This window comes from Bidens hawaiensis, unplaced genomic scaffold (genome assembly GCF_021521415.1).
Source record: "Bidens hawaiensis isolate Kalapana, Puna unplaced genomic scaffold, B.hawaiensis_p1.1 tig00012010_1, whole genome shotgun sequence".
Classification (NCBI taxonomy): Eukaryota; Viridiplantae; Streptophyta; class Magnoliopsida; order Asterales; family Asteraceae; genus Bidens; species Bidens hawaiensis.
Genome location: NW_027491964.1, coordinates 426,391 through 442,466, shown reverse-complemented (window position 1 = coordinate 442,466; position 16,076 = coordinate 426,391). Strand labels below are relative to the sequence as shown.

Below are 16,076 nucleotides of genomic sequence, written 5' to 3'. Positions count from 1 at the left end.
AATCTTTGATAAAGATTGAAACAAAAGATGGTTTAGAAATGAAAGAAGAAGAAAAAGGTTTGTGTGTTCAATACTTTAAATTGTTCCAAAGGGTTTTATTAAAGACTTTTGAATGATATAAAGCAAAAGTAATCAAGTTATGGAATAGAACACTCTTATTTGAGTTTGATAATATAAAAGTATAGAGTAAAGAGCATACTCTCATAGGAGCTTTGCTTTGTAAAGAAGAAAAGAATGAACACATTGAAACAATATAGTACCATATAATGATTATACATGCTAGATATTCACATGATGAATGTGTGACTAAAGCAAATATAAGTTGCTTAAGTTATTGTTTTATAACATAATAATCGGTTACTTACTCGCCGGATCGATATAAACAAACAAAACAAACGCATAAAGAACTTTATTTAAAAAAATACATATTTAACTGGCTTAAACAAGTATATGAAACTACTTTATCAACAAAATCGATCAAACCATCGATTTGGTTCGTGGTTCATATGAGAGAATCTTATGCATTTACCGTCTTGGTCTCGGTCTAGCTGGTTAGACCTCAAAACATTGGTTAATTAGTCGATTTCATATATTTATGTTTAAAATATTAAAATATGGTTAAATAAAATTTGTGATATTTTACGAGATTAGTCTATAATGAAGTTTCATAATGCCATAATGATAAATGAAAGCAACTTGTTGCTCGCTTACCCATTATCCTGATGTAGTTCGGTTTGTGTTTATATAAAAGGATCAATATTTTCTCTAAAAAAAAAAAAGCAACTGATGCATTTTGTTTTGTTTTGTATATTTGTTTTTGTTTCTCAATAATTACTAATTTTATTAAAAGAAAGGTATATTCAATTAAAAATTCAATATGTTAAATTTCCACTTCCTAGTAGTTTTGAGTTTGTAGCCTTTTGCCAATAAAAAGAAGATAATTAAGTTCTAGATATCTTTTTAGTGTTGGATGTTTTAAACCTTTTCTTTTACTTGTAGAGGAAGGAACTACTTTTAATATATACCATGATCTAGGTTTATAAAGTAAAGGCAAACACTAACCAAGTATCAACCTTTCCTTTTGAAGTTTTAATCATTATTTGGTTTCCAAAGTTACATATGCTTATGCTTCTAATTATGGGTATTAATTATCGTATAAATTTATATGACTTAACCATCTGTTCATCAAAATATCAGAATTCTAGTAATGTCCTCATCTAAAGGTGTCCTCGATCACGTGGTGTTTTGTAGTCTTCCCAACGCATTTGTCACCCAACATTGCGCCACGACGAGTTTTAAACCATAACGAGACTTCCCGACATGTTTGGTGTTAAATTCCTTGCATCCTGGCCTAGTTTAGTATATTATTATAATAAAAAACTTTACTCATATTTATTTTTCTTTTGTGACTTTTAAGTTTTAATATAAAGTTTACATAATTACGAATACACCGATGAGACGTACATGCTTTTATCTATGTGTCGACATAAATTTAACCCAAATTCATGCCGAATCAAATTTAAATCGAAACGCTGTATATAAATAATGTTAATTATAAATTGCTATAAGAACATTATATAATTGATGCATCACCTAAGTTATTTTACACAATTGACATTCTACTTAATTTTAAGAAGTCAGGAAACAAAACTATTGGCTAAATTTAAATTAAACAATGGTTAAACTTAGTTGCTATTTTAGTGTTTTTTAAATGTACTTTTGTTAAATAATGTAATTTATTCATGTTGATTACAAAAATGACCAAAAAATCGGTTACACCAAGGAAGAAAAAGCACTTTTGAAGTCGGACGTTGACAGTTATTTATAACTTATAAGCTTTGGAAGAACTTCTTGATGGTGGTTGTCTCTTCTTTTGTTTTCTTTATTTATATTTCCCATAAATTTTAGAAAATGAAATATATATTGTAATCAGTTTATTTTTATTGATAATATGTGACATCCCAAACTTTCGAATAATAATATTTTATATTAACTCGTTATGACGGAAAAGCTTACTTGAGTTATTACGAGAATAATAAAATAATAAAGATAGAGATATAAGTAGGCTAATTTGATGGAGATAATTATGGACCAAAAAGGAAAGTTGGGCTTTAAGTCCATGGGCTTAAGAGTGTATAAATACCCCTTAAACCCTAAATCTTTCCCTTTCCATCCATAATATCCATCTTATCCTCTCTACACCTTAAAACACACATTTAAGCCATAAACACCCCCATAGCCGCCGGCCACCATCCGAAACCCCAAAACTAAGCTTCACAACATTAAATCTTGAATTATACAAGGGAGCTAACAAGTCGTCGTTCACAACCAAGCTAGCCGTGACCTTAGAAACGTCAAAAGGTATGTTCTTTAACCTTAAAGGTTACGTTTTTGTAAACGGTTTGCTATGAAACTTAACCCTAGAGTAGATCGGGTTTAGATGTTTCATAAAAATGCAAACTTGAGGATTTATAACGGACTTAAAGAACATATGGATATATACCGCTCATAGATAAACCCTAGATCTAGCTTAAAGGACGTTTTATGCCTAAAGGTGAAAACTATATGCCTAAAATGGGCTGAATCTTGATGAAGGATTACTGTCGGGTGTTAAACGATTAATGAAAAATGGAAACAGGTTGTTAGAGTTGTAGTTATAAATCGTTAACAGTTATTTAAGCCTAGAATGGGTTTAAAGGATGAAAATATGGGTTGTATGCATCAGACACGGGGTTCTCGGTGACCTGAGCCTCCATTATGGGTTCTTGGTCAACACGAGAACTCGGTCAACGAGGGTTCTCGGTCAACCCACGTTCTCGGCCAAACATGAGATTTCGGTTAACACGAGATCTCGGTCAAAGCCTGAGTTCTCGGTCAGGATGGGTTCTCGGTCATGAGCTAGGTTCTCGGCTGGCCAGTTCTCGGTTGGGTTTTGGACCTGAATCCAGTTGGGCCCAGATAGTGAACAGTTGGGCTAAATTAACTAAATCCATAAATGTTATACCCATTATCTTAGGCTTAGTAAATAAGCCCCAACTTAGAAGATAACTTAAAATGTTAATGAAAAATGTGTTAAGACAGTTAATGAAAATAAAATTTTTCCAAGCTGACCTGGCAGCTTAACCCCAGCCAGGGGCTCTGCCCCTTGGGTCCCGCTAGGGCTGCCTCCCTAGAACCCCGCTGCCAGGGGCACTGCCTCTGGACCCCGTCCGTTGAGGGTTATAATTAAACTAGAAACGCGATATGGGTAGCGATAGTTAATTGATGCATGTAATTATTATACAGTTAGCCGCGTCCAACTGAAGAAATGAATAACTATTAACGGTGAACGTAACCGACTTCAGGTGAGTTTCTAGCCCCATTCCTTGTTATGTTTTCGGGGCTGTGTGCATACTCGATGTGATTAGTTAATACACTTATCATATGTGATAAGTGTATGCCATATATGTATTATGTGAAGTGTATGAATGTTTTCTTGTCGGTACATGAACGATCTTCGAATATTGCATGTACTGACAGGTAATGGTTTGATGATATAAGTATGTTGTATGACAACGAATGATTGATGTATGTACATATGAAGCTTACGGTTATGTATGTAGAAAAGTATGTTATAGAGGTATGGAAGAAAGGGAGACCGGACCCTAACAATATCCGAGGATGAAGGGTGACCGGACCCTAATAATATCCGATGATGGAGGACCCTAATAATATCCGAGGTATGTAGGGCGAATGCTCTTTATAACGTAAGGTTAGTTATGTATGTGTATGAAAGATTGATGGACATGTTAAGTATGTAATGCGTACCTTCGGGCACGTGCATGTGTATGTAAAGTAAGTTATGTGATTAACTAGAACTCACTCAGCGTAGCTGACTTATAGTATGCATGCAGGCAAATAGGTTGAGGCAGCTCGCGTGATTGGAGACACATGGCATGGTCGAAGATACTGGCATCTTGAAGGAAATGTTATGATGTTTTTAAAAACTATGTTTTATGTTTAAATAACTATGAATGTTTTATAAGGTAAGATTTGAAGGTTATGTAAGATATTATGGTTGAAGTTTTATATTCCGCGTAAAGTTTTAATTAACTCTGATTTGTAGAACTGTGTTGATGAGTAAATCCAACGTCCAAACGTGAGACACCGGTAACAGGGCCTTACATAATAAACATGATAACTATGAGTTTCTCTCGCGTGGTGCAGTGGAAAATCTTTATATTACAAAATAAAAAAAGTTTATTTATAATCATATAAGGTCTAATTATATAAAAGGTATTCCGTATAACCAAAAGATAAAGTTGTAAATGCTAAAAATTATCGAAACATGTTTTACATTAATAGCAAACTGACAACGACGTACATTATCATAGAAAATGGTTGCTAAATCTAACATTCCATTGATCCTTGATAAGATGTGCGGGCTTTCATTTTTTAAATATACTTGTTAGAATATAAAAAAAAAACAGACTACTACTTTTGCTGTTGCTAGTAATAATAATAATGGTAAAAATAATAATTAAGAGTAATAATAATAAATTAAATCCAAAATGACAAGAAAAACCATAATAACAATAATTAAGAAAAACAGTTGAGCTGTGATAAGTTAAGTTCAAAAGGAGAATAAAATACTAGGCCGTGAGAAGAAAAAAAAAAGAAAAAGAAAGAAAGAAAAGAAAATAATTAAGGAATGAGGCTCACTTTAATGACTTTATAGTTCAATCTTTTCTAGTTCAAACCAGCCTATTCATTATTCATTAGGGGTGTTCACGGTTCGGTTTGAAACCATGAAACCGTTCAAACCGGTTATCGGTTTGGTTTCATGGTTGGTTTATTTTCTTAAGTTTTGGTCGGTCGGTTAAAAATTTTCAAACCGTAGTGAATGTTTTGGTTTACGGTTTATACCGAAAGCTAACGTATAAACCGAACCGTATTGCATAATTTAATTATATTTAATTTCTTAAAATATCTTAGATTATATATGAATATATTTGTTAAATTAGAACTAGTAATGTATATAATATATATTAACTGCATACTTGCTATAAATTAGAAAATGTGCTAAGCCCAACCGTTAACTTTTTGATGTATTTTGGCATATTGAAGTTTGGTCACATAGTTATTTTGATGTGTGTTTCGAACAACTTGTGTTTAAACTTAGACCCTGAACATATTGTGTTTAAACATGTTTGATATTTGCAAATTATTGACAACTTTACTATAAATATATTATACCTTATGTTGAATAATTTGTATAAAAACCCGAAAGGCCCCAACCGTGAAACCAAACCGGAACCAAACCGTTAGTAACGGTTTGGTTCGGTCCGGTTCAAAAGTTTTACGGTTTAGTTATGGTTTGCAATAACTAAAAACCGTTACTAACGGTTTGGTTCGCGGTTTGACCCAAAAACCGCGAAAACCGGACCGTGAACACCCATACTATTCATGGCCAGCCTCACTTTAATTTTCTTTTATTTTTTTATTTTTTTTATCACTGTTGTTTTATAAATATTAATTATAAACCAATTTAATTATTTTATAAAAAAATATATTTATTTTTATTAAGTTCTTTACTTCTATCATATATTGTTATTTTATCTCAAACAAATTAATTAATCATTTTGGAGGTGTAAATTAGCCTATTTAAGCCAAACCCGACCTCGTATAAGCTCGATTGATCTCGGCCATTCACTAAAAAAATCTCATGTACCTATTTGAAAGTATAATTTATACTTTAATAAAATTCTAACAAAATGTTTATACAAGTTTTTAAAAAATAATGACTAGAGAATAAATAGTTAGAAATAGATTCTATGAAAACAAAATTATATTTGGGAAGCTTAGAAAGTATATATGACATTCTAATTCATAGATCAAAACAATTATATATATCCATGTACCAACACAACCATAGTCATTAGTCACATCTATAATTTCCTATTATAAAGGATGTTCTAAAACATGGTATTCCTATAAGTCAAAGACAGGTAAAGAGTACTAAAGACATTGATGATTCCTATATTGGATCAACCAACTCATCAGGTCTTACCAAACACACATGCATCCATTTTTACTACATTATAACCCCACAAATATAAAGCCTTAAGTTGTCCCATACCTTCACTCCACCTTCAACAATATATCACCTTCAATATGGTAGCAGCTTTACTTCTTTTTATCTCTTTAACCGCGGTGGCTGCTGCCGCTGATGGTGGTGATGGAGGCGGAGCGTTGGGGGCTTCTTATATCTTTGGTGATTCGTTGGTTGATGCCGGAAATAATAACTTTTTGCCTACATTATCTAAAGCTAACATTAAACCTAATGGGATTGATTTTAAACAGTCTGGTGGAAATCCTACTGGTCGATATACTAATGGTAGAACTATCGGAGACATCATCGGTACGAGTTTAAATCAGTATATGACATTTGTTGTCATTAAATAATAATCTTGATTATTCAACACTAGTGAAATGTAAATTAGCTAATTAAACTAATGTTAATGTTATATTATGTTACGTTATGTTATGTTTTATGATAATAGGGGAGGAACTAGGGCAACAATATTACGCGGTACCTTTTCTGGACCCAAATTCCACCGGAGAGTTATATTACATGGTGTGAATTATGCCTCCGGTGGTGGAGGGATTATGAATGCCACCGGAAGAATTTTCGTAAGTTTTTTTTTCGATTAATAGATGGTTCATAATGTTAATTTGTTTTGGAACTTTATATTCTACTTCTAGGCAGTTTGATGCCCATGCACACAAGTTCGTTTGGGTGGCAAGCAAACTTGATGGGTGGCAAACGAACTCCATAGAGTCTAGTGAAAATTGTTCCAAACTGCCTAGGAGTTCGCTTGTCTCTATAAAACTTCAGAGTTTGCTTGCCACCTACTAATTAAAAGAAACACCTAAAAACTTTAAATAAATAGTTGCTAACAATGTTATCAAAAACTGTTGTAACAGGTTAACAGATTATCAGTGGACATCCAAGTAGATTACTTCAACATAACACGACAACAAATCGATAAACTCCTCGGCGCGTCAAAAGGAAGGGAACACGTCATGAAGAAATCAATTTTCTCAATCAGTATCGGTTCTAACGATTTCCTCAACAATTACTTGCTTCCTGTTCTCTCGATTGGAGCTCGAGTTACACAGTCTCCCGACGGGGTTGTTGATGATCTCATTAGTCACCTTCGATCCCAATTAACCGTAAGTCTCATCAGGGCCGTCTCAACGATTTTAGAGGCCTAAATCGAAACGAGATTTTGTAGCCTTTTCATTAATATCAAGAATAAAAAACAAGAATGTTAAGTTTACTTTGCCCATTATAATATATCTATGTTTAATGTTTTTTTTTAATTTGAAGGCTTTTGTTAAGTACAGGCCTAAAGTCAATGCTTGGTTTCGCTGGCCTGAGTCTCATGTTACACCTTATATTTACAAACTCTATTGAACTAAAGTGTAACTTAACTAATGGTTTCAGAGACTTTATCAACTGGATGCTCGAAAATTCATCGTGGGAAACGTTGGGCCAATCGGGTGCATACCTTATCAAAGGACGATTAATCAGTTGAACGAAAACGAGTGCGTTGCATTGCCTAATCAACTTGCGATTCAATACAATGCTAAACTGAAGGATTTGGTTGCGGAACTAAATGATAATCTCCCAGGGGCTACATTTGTTCATGCCAATGTTTACGATTTAGTGCTGGAACTCATCGTTAACTATGACAAATACGGTGGGAAACAGTTATACCTATATCTATTACTTATTGTTCTCTTTAGAATATTAGGATATTTATTAATAATTTACAACAGTTTTTTTATTCTGTTGCAAATTAACCATAATTGGAACAATTTTGAAACTTGGTTACCATTATGTGACATTTTCTGAACCTGCTATATTCTTTCACCCGCATTGTAAGTTGAATTGGTATATTGGACATTTCAGGGTTTAAAACGGCGAGTAAAGCTTGTTGTGGGAATGGAGGTCAATATGCCGGGATCATTCCATGCGGTCCAACGTCGACTTTGTGTGAAGACCGAGATAAACACGTGTTTTGGGATCCTTACCACCCTAGTGAAGCTGCGAATTTGCTCATCTCCAAGCAATTGCTCCAAGGTGACCCAAAATATGTGTCTCCGATGAATTTAAGAGAACTACGCGATCTAAATCTTTAATAAATGATCGATAAACTTGTGCTATCGTTAACTTTTTGTATTATGGATCTCAGATAATGTTTTAATCTTTGTGGTTATTGAATTATCGTGTAATTTATAGTTGATTGTTTATAGATGTATGTGTGAATTGGAGCATGTGTTTCCATGTAAATAATCGAAAGATTGAATTTGTAATCTTGATGAATCGGGACAACAATGACAAATTGGTTTTCTCATCAATGGGGATTAAAATTGGATCAAAATGGATAGGTGTAAGATGAGTCAAATAAAAAAGATATACTTACATTAACTCCTAGTATATATACGTTGACAACTGCTATAACTAGGAATGAGCGTGGGACACTACTCGTATCCGTACCTGTACTTGTACTCGTACCAAAAATCAATAAAAACACGTACCAATACTCGTACCAAATTTTTAGGTATGGTACGAGTACGGGTACGGGTATTGGTACGGGTATTTTGGTACAATACCCGTTTTTGTACCACTTTGCTTTTTTATTTCCAAATTTTCGACGATCTTGAAACCGGTACCGGTACAAGTAACAAACAACCTGAATTTGTCCGAGTATCGGTACTTGCGCGGGTACGTGACGGGTACCAAAGTAGTACATAAACCAAATTGGCCATCGATTTAATGATAAGATACTATTGAAGAACCCTAACTCGGTCGTCGGTTTGTAAGTGATTTGTTTGTTGGTTCGTGTCTTGGATGTTATATTATTTAATTTTGAAGAAAAGTTTGGTACTTGTTCAATAATAACATGGCTGGAGAATTTATTTTATATATTAAATATGAAGAATCTCAATTAAACTCTTATATAATCCAAACATTTAAAAAATACCAAATGTACCCGTACCAAAATTCAACAAAAATGAGTACCAATACCCGTACACGAATAGGCTAAATCGGTACGGGTACGGTAGGAGTACAAATACGGGTATTTGGGACAAAATGCTCATCCCTAGCTATAACCATATAATGCACTTGTATCTCTTGCTAAGAGTTATACAGAAGATGGTTACTGAAGAGGTAGGTCCCCGCAAAGCCCAGTTGGACCCGCAAGACTCACCTTGAAGAGGTACGTCTGCGCAAAGACCAACTGGATCCGCAGGACCCACCATGCTCAGAAAGATGAAGACCTTACACGCAGTAAGCTAGCTGTTCCCGCAGGAAAGCCTCCCTTGGTACAGTACCCTGCCTGTCCCCGCAGCTGTGGGTACAAGCCAAGAAGGAAGGCTACACGCACTAACAGTAAGGCTACACGCATAAGGCACTAACTCTTATACTTCAGCAATGTCACATGAAGAAGGAATGAGCAGGGCGGGAATATTCCCGCCCAAAAGAGCCAGTCCGTACGCTTCTAGAAGATCTTTTGTACTATACCTACCAAGGTATGGACAAATAGACAAGATCTGACAAAAGCAGCCCATGAACCAATCACAGGGTGACAACTCACTGACAATAGTACGAGGAGGAGCACGCTCCAGTACAAAATGTCACTATCAGCCGCTGCCTACCCACCAACTCCCATCGTGGCACGAACGTAGCCCATAGTTGGTGGAAAAGGAATATTATATACAGCTGGCCGTACCTGCTTGGAAACCTACCTTCGGCTATAAATACTCCAACACCTTGGAACGGTATCATCATCTTCTCTCTAGCTATTTCTCTCTATATACACTTATATTCAGAGCAATCTAGTCTGATTCTCACGCCGGATGGTGGTCACAAGGAGGAACCCCCCCCCCTTCTCAGTGACGAGCTTACGGTGTCTGTTTTGCAGGTCGAGAAGAATAGCCATCTTTGCCGGACCTAACCCTCGTGGGAAACATCTACTTAACCCTAAGATTATCCTTAATCTATCGGGGTCACTTAGTGTTTCTTCATTGGCGCCATCCGTGCATTAAGCTAGAACTTAATCTTCCTTTTTCTCAGTTTTTTCAAACTTCTGGAAAGATGGTTAAGGTTACTCCGATGCCAAAGCCACCAGGTAACCAAGAAATTCCGGTAACCACAACCCCAGCTACTGGGGGGAACACCGGTGAATACACGATTGTTACGAACACTACCCCGGTTACCCAAGCCGGGGCAAGTGCAGTAAACAACCATCTCCTGGGATTCATTGATACCCAGTTGGGGAAACAACAGACGAGACTTCCCCGACAAACACTAGAACAAGTTAAAGCTTGGGCGGAAGCGCGTCAGAAAGAATTCCAAGCCGAGTTGGACGAACGTTTACGTTCACTCCAACAGGCCAATGACAAATTCGGAAGCACTCGACAACAGCTCAACATGAGCAATGATTGCGAGTATGCGGACGATGAAGATTGGGAAGAATCTGACAGTGACGCAAACCCACGTCATAAGGCGAAAGGGAAGCGTAAAGAAGCAGACTTCCACTCGAGAAGAAATTTCGAAGAAACTTTCGAACCAAAGAACACGGGGGGGGGGGGGGGAAACCCGCGTGACTTCTCAAAAACTTTCAGACCAACTGTTGCAAATGCGGGAACGTCCAAATTTGCAAGGGACATTGCGGAAGCAATCGCTCCAAAGAGTGCCAAACAGATGTCTAACATAGGCACTTATGATGGCATATCTGACCCGGACGATCACATGAACAGATTTATAGCGGGGGCAACCCTCAGTAATTGGACGGAACCCACATGGTGTTACATATTCCAAATGACGCTCGTCGGGGCAGCCAAAGCGTGGTTTGATCGTCTACCGGTCCACCACATCTACGATTGGGCAGACTTCCAGCACAAGTTCAGCCAGCACTTCAGTCAACAAAGAAAATATACTGAAGAGCAATGGACGATCCTCAACTGCATCCGAGAGGAAGACGAATCTTTGCTAGACTTCATCACTCGCTTCAACTCATAGAAGCTAGGTCTGGGCACTATTAGCGAAGATCTTGTTCGCGCCGCTTTCATCCAGGGCGCTGAGTACCCAGAGCTCATCCGCACGTTGACAGATAAAGACGGCATGCCATCCACGTGGGATGCCATCATGACGGCAGCTAAACGCTTTGCCGAAACAGAGAAGCAACTGGGTAGAAATCTTCCCCAGAGCACAAACCTCTACACTCAGAGAACAAGAGAGAATAACATCCGTACCGCTCGACATAACAAAAAGAGGAAGCTTGGTATTTGGCAGTCAAGGGTAAACTTTGACACCTCATCCAGCTCTCGCCCTCTTTTAGGCGGAAGGGACAACATGCAGTCGTCGAACCGGAATCCCAGATGGACGCCACTCACCAAAAGCGTCACCGAGATATTTGCCACCGAGAAACTCCCATGGCCAAAGGCATCAATAATCCGACAGCGCCATAACGCTGATCAGAGCAAATCCTGTGACTTCCATGGGACAAAAGGCCACACCACGGAGGAATGCACATCCTTGAAGGATGTCGTCGAAACATTCGTCAGAGATGGGAAACTCACACACCTCATGGCGTCAATCAAGAACGGAGGGAGGAAAGACAATCGGTACAAGGGCAATGGAAGGAAGCCCGTCGACATCAGCATTCACATGGTTCACGGCAACATCAGAGAAAGGAAACGACGAACAACAGAGCCAAGTGCGTGGAAGGAAGCAGAAGTTCGCTTCCCGCGTGTGCCAGGAGGACCCAACAAAGAAGGCCCCATAGTCATCAAAAGCCAGCTGGGGCACTACATCACCTCCCACACCCTTGCTGATAATGGCGCTTCGTCAACGGTCATGTATAGGCAGTTCTTCGATAAGCTAGACGACGAAGACAAGGAACGCCTAGAAACAGTTTACGCCTCGATGGAAGGGTTTGACGGCAGCACAAACACCCCCTTGGGAATCCTATCTTTCCCCGTCACTCTCACGAACGAGAAGTACTCCCGCACAGAAGACGTGGACTTCGTTGTAATGAGGAAGCCACACCACACATACGACATACAAGATTTAATGTCGTGGTGTCTTCGGTCCATGGTATGATGGGATGGCCAACAGATGAGGGCGTCGCTATGATCACGGGCATTCCCCAGGTATGCATCGCATCTGTCTCATCTTAACCCAAACCAAAAATGGCTAAACCAACAACCCTTGAGCCAGAAGAATGGGCCTTTAATGGCAAATACCCTGACCAGGCTGTTACCATTGGCCCAACGATCACTAACCCCACACGCACCTTACTCAAACGCTTGTTTCAAAAAAATGCCGACATCTTCGCGTGGACACCAGCTGACATGACTAGTGTACCTCGAAGTAAGGCTGAGCATAAGCTCAAGTGTGACCCGGCGTTTGCGCCAGTCGTACAAAAGCGTCGCGTAATGGGTGCGGAGCAGGCTAACGCATGCAGAACCCAAGTCAAGGAACTCCTTGATGCAGTCATCGTACGCGTTAGTAAATATCAAACATGGGTTGCAAATCCCGTCATGGTACCACAATCCAACAAATAATGGCGCATGTGCATAGATTTTAAAGACCTAAACAAAGCATGCCCCAAGGATTGTTACCCGTTACCCGAAATTGACCTTAAGGTAGATTCATTAGAACCGTTTCGCCTTAAATGTTTCCTTGATGCGTATAAAGGGTACCATCAAATCCACATGGCTGTTGACGATCAGGATAAAACCGCATTTCGGACGCCCGATGGCACATTTTGTTACCAAATGATGCCATTCGGACTAAAGAATGCCGGATCCACATACCAACGCCTGATAGACAAAGAGTTTCATGCCCAAATCGGGAGGAACTTGGAAGTTTACATGGATGACTTGGTCATCAAAAGCCTCGAGCCAGAGGCAATGTTGAAAGACATCGAAGAAACTTTCAACACGCTCAGAAAGATAAACATGAAGCTCAACCCGAGCAAGTGTTCATTTGGGATGGAAGATGGGAAGTTCTTAGGAGTCATCGTTACCAAAGATGGCTTCAGAGCGAACCCTGAAAAGGTTGAAGCCATTATGAAAATGGAATCACCTACTACCATCAAACAGGCTCAAACACTGAATGGACGACTAGTCGCACTTAACCGCTTTTTGGCAAACCATGCGGATAGGTCGTTCCCATTCGTGTCAACATTGAGAAATTGTTTGAAGAAAACGCACTTCCACTGGACACCAGAAGCGGAAGCAGCTTTTCAAGAGATTCGGTCACGCTTGATCGAACTCCCAACACTCACAGCACCAGAAGTGGGGGAGGAATTAATTCTCTACCTCTCCACCACAGACAGAGCAACTGGGGCAGTCTTACTAGTAGAACGAAAGGGCATCCAGATGCCCATCTACTATGTAAGCCGCGTCTTAACAGACGTGGAAACCCGATACTCCACCCTGGAAAAATTAGTCTTAGCGCTTGTACAGGCTTCACGCAGACTAAGACGATATTTCCAAGGCCACCCAATCACCATTTTCACCAACTTCAAACTTGCAAACGTCCTAGGCAAACCCGAGTTGTCAGGGCGCCTAGCCAAATGGGCAATTGAGTTGGGAGAATACGCGATAAAGTACAAGCCAAGACCAGCCATAAAAGGCCAGGTCTTGGCCGACTTTATTGCAGAAGTCCCCGCTTCGCGGGAAAAAGAGTGCCATGAAGAGGCTCAACCCTCTCCAGCACAAGACATTAACGATGTCTGGCGACTCTATACTGATGGAGCAGCCAACAACGAAGGTTCAGGCGCAGGGTTGAAACTAACTAACCCATCAGGCCAAGAATACACTTACGCTATTCGGCTGGATTTCCCAAGTACGAATAACGAAGCGGAATACGAAGCATTCTTGGCCGGATTAAGAATTGCGCGTAAGATGGGGGTGAAAAACTTGGAAGCCCACGTGGATTCCATGCTAGTAGCCAACCAGATAAACGGGACGTACACGGCCGTGAACGACATAATGGCCCTGTACCTCGCGCGAGCAAAAACCCTTATGCGCGATTTCAACGATTGCAAAGTTGTACACATCAAGCGAAGCGAAAACAAATCTGCGGATGCGCTAAGCAAGCTTGCATCGTTAGCCTTCACCCACTTGGGAAAGGACATCCGCGTTGAACTTCTTGGGGCACCATCAGTCTCGCACAAGGAAATTTGTGTCATCCAAACTGGCACGGAAACATGGATGACGCCAATCATAAATTACCTTGCGACGGGTGTACTACCAGAGTCAAAGACACAGGCAAGAAAGATACGCTGTAAATCACTGAACTATCAACTTGTTGATGACATACTTTACAGACGTAATTTTCTTGGCCCACTCCTCAGATGCGTTGACGACCAAGATGCCGACTACCTCCTAAGGGAAGTACACGAAAGCATCTGTGGAGTACACGCAGGTCCACGCGCAGTTGTAGCTAAGCTAAACAACGTGGGATACTTTTGGCCGGGGATGCACACGGATGCGCTGGCCTACATCAGAAAATGTAGGTCCTGCCAGCTCTACGCACCCAACACGCATCGCCCGAAGAACGAACTTGTTCCAGTCACTTCTTCATGGCCATTCCAGAAGTGGGCCATCGATGTTACGGGCCCATTTCCAACAGCAGCAGGGAACGTTCAGTTCCTAGTGGTAGCCATCGACTACTTCACCAAGTGGATAACAGCAAAACCCATAGCCCAAACAACCGCAAAACATATCAAAAAATTTATTTGGGAATTTATTATTTGTCGTTTTGGACTTCCACAGAATTTGGTGAGCGATAACGGCACCAACTTTGCTGACCAGAAGCTACAAAAGTGGCTGAAAGAGCTTCAAATCACCCACACCTTTACCTCAGTGGCACACCCGCAGGGTAATGGTGAGGTGGAAAGAGCAAACAAGAGTATCGTCGACGGCATAAAGAAAAGACTCTTGGAGCATAGATCCGGCTGGGTGGACGAAGTTCCACATGTCCTTTGGGCAAACAGAACGCTGAAAAAAGCAAGCACGGGCGAAACCCCGTTCAGCCTCACCTATGGCACTGAAGCCATGGTTCCAATCGAGATTGGTCTACCCTCACCAAGAGTCATAACTCAACCAGAAGACAATGATGCGGAAAGACGGTTAGACCTTATGCTAACCGAAGAGCGCAGAGACTTAGCCGCAGCGCGTGAAGAGAACTATAAGCGAAAAATACAAAAGTACTACAACACGCGGGTGAAACTCTGCAACTTCAATATCGGAGACTACATACTGCGTAACAACAAGGCTTCGAACCAGGAGCGCCCAGGAAAGTTGGCCCCGGTCTGGGAATGGCCATACATTATTAAAGAAGTTCTGGGAAAGGGCGCATACCGGCTCGAAAGGCTCGATGGCACCCCCATCCCAAGAACATGGAATGGAGCTCAATTACGCAGATGCTACATGTAGATCAATTCCAAACTTGTAACGAACAGGCCTAGAGCCACTTCTAATGGAAATGATTCTCCTTATCACATTGATGTTGATAGCCTTACCTTTATACTTATGAACTGACCACACTGATATGCCGGTATTCACCGCATAAATAAGTGAGGGAGGAAGTAAGTCGTTGCGTGTGGAAAGCGGCACAACCCGCATAAACACAAAAACAGTAAAAATTTCTAAGGGGAAGATGAGAAAAACCTTCACGCAGGTCAGATATAGATGAAGTTTGGTCATCCTACTAAGTGAAAGTGACGGTCCTACCCGCACAATCATGATAGAGGAAACAGAACATTAACCTATTATCTGACACGCGTCGAAAGGTTAACTTATTCAAAACACTTGGAAAATTGCTAAGTTAAACTAAAATATACAAGAGCAAATCATATAATGTTTACAAGGCAAGGAATTAATAAAACATTTATATTCACGATAAAAGCTGTTCAAACATTACAAAATGGCTAAGGTATCTACCCGCCTACAAAAAGTACAAATCTATCCAAACGGCTTGGAGGAATCAAGATTTAGGCTTCGGGACC

At 39.7% G+C, this 16,076-nt stretch overlaps 1 pseudogene across 1 annotated transcript; it reads left to right on the top strand.

The window, feature by feature from the left end:
* Positions 1–5,893: 5,893 nt before the first annotated feature.
* On the top strand, positions 5,894–8,399 carry LOC143539703 (GDSL esterase/lipase At2g23540-like; annotated as a pseudogene). Its single transcript, XR_013136484.1, has 5 exons — positions 5,894–6,400; positions 6,543–6,672; positions 6,967–7,215; positions 7,490–7,745; positions 7,958–8,399. The product of XR_013136484.1 is annotated as a GDSL esterase/lipase At2g23540-like (transcript).
* The last annotated feature ends 7,677 nt before the right edge of the window (positions 8,400–16,076 follow it).